Below are 1,531 nucleotides of genomic sequence, written 5' to 3' on the forward strand. Positions count from 1 at the left end.
GGATTTGCGGAAATACATTGGTTACTTTCTAAGCATAATTTCATGAATTGCTTGTATAGGCTTGGAAACTATGTGATTGGTTATGTCTATTATTTGGTATTGTGTGTTATGATGTGATGACTTGATCTATGATAATAGAAGTGTGATGACATGGTAAAATGATATGATGCATGATAGAATGAGATGATATACACAAATGATATTGATGTACGATGATTGATGATATGAGATTATATGTTGGGACACAAACATGAGATTTGTTTTGTGTCTCGAGATGGGCAAACCTGAGATTGGTTTTGTGCCCGGTGTTTGGACGAACATGAGATTTGTTTCGTGCCGTGTGATTGGACGAGCCTGAGATTGGTTTCGTGCCATGCTAAGCTGATGAGATTTCGGTTTAGCATTGTTTGTTGATGAATGCACAAAAATGATTGATATGAGAAACATGGTTTAAATATTATTAATGTGTACTAGGTTGAGATTATGTGAAACCGTTATGCTTGCTAGATGTATATCAAAAATGTGGAGTCTGATTCTATGCTATGCAATTATTGTTGAATGTGAGTAGATTGTCGTCATTGTATTCCAGTGGGCAGTGTTGACCCCCTCACTAAGTAATTAATTACTCACCCCTCCTTTCTATTTATTTTTCTCAGGTTAGTTGTGTTCATTATTTGAATTTTAGAGATTGCGGTTTTGAGCCAAACCAAGAAGTCAACCCGTTGACCAATTCCGGATACCGAATTCGGGTATTACAAAATTTGTTCAACTCTTTCATCTCCTATATTTAGTGGATGAATGAGTTGAATGTTATTCAGCCAATTTTATTCAACTCATATTTTTTTTAACTTGTTCATCCCTAATACAACCATTTCCACCCAAATACTAATAGATTTGAACTATTTATCAGATGAATAAACACAACATGTGATGAAGTGGTAATAATTTTCGATAACAACCGGTAGATTTTCAAGTCGATTAATTCATAAAATATGTGAAAAGTCAGGTATGTAAAGCTAAAATTTCTAGATTCGATATTTTGTAAATAAGTTATTTTAAAATTCAAATAGTGTATTGTCATATTTTGTTGCAAATTCCATATATTGATACTTCATTGTATTGAGATGAACAAGACCTAGAAAGATACACGTATGATTTATCTTCTCTCTCTTCATGAACCGGTTTGGGAAAATATGAGTTTAGTAGATATGGACATCTCTCTCCACCACTCTTTTTATTTGTTTATCATTGTCAACAAAATTTGTTGTAAACGTTGTTTGTAATACACTTGTGGAGAGTGGGTGTTCACACTTGACACACATATTTTTATATACGAACCCAATAATATAATAAGATCTCAAATGATTTGCACCTAGAAACCGAAAGAAGGGAGTGTGAACACGTCAAGGAAGTATCGGACATTGTTTAAGTCTAAAATGTATTTGGCGGTGTGGAACGTTAGGTGGCCGATGGAGACTTTTGGTCCCACGCTTTGTTTCTTTTTCTCTTCTTCTTTTTGTGTTTACTTGAG

Source organism: Camelina sativa, chromosome 20 (genome assembly GCF_000633955.1).
Source record: "Camelina sativa cultivar DH55 chromosome 20, Cs, whole genome shotgun sequence".
Lineage (NCBI taxonomy): Eukaryota > Viridiplantae > Streptophyta > Magnoliopsida > Brassicales > Brassicaceae > Camelina > Camelina sativa.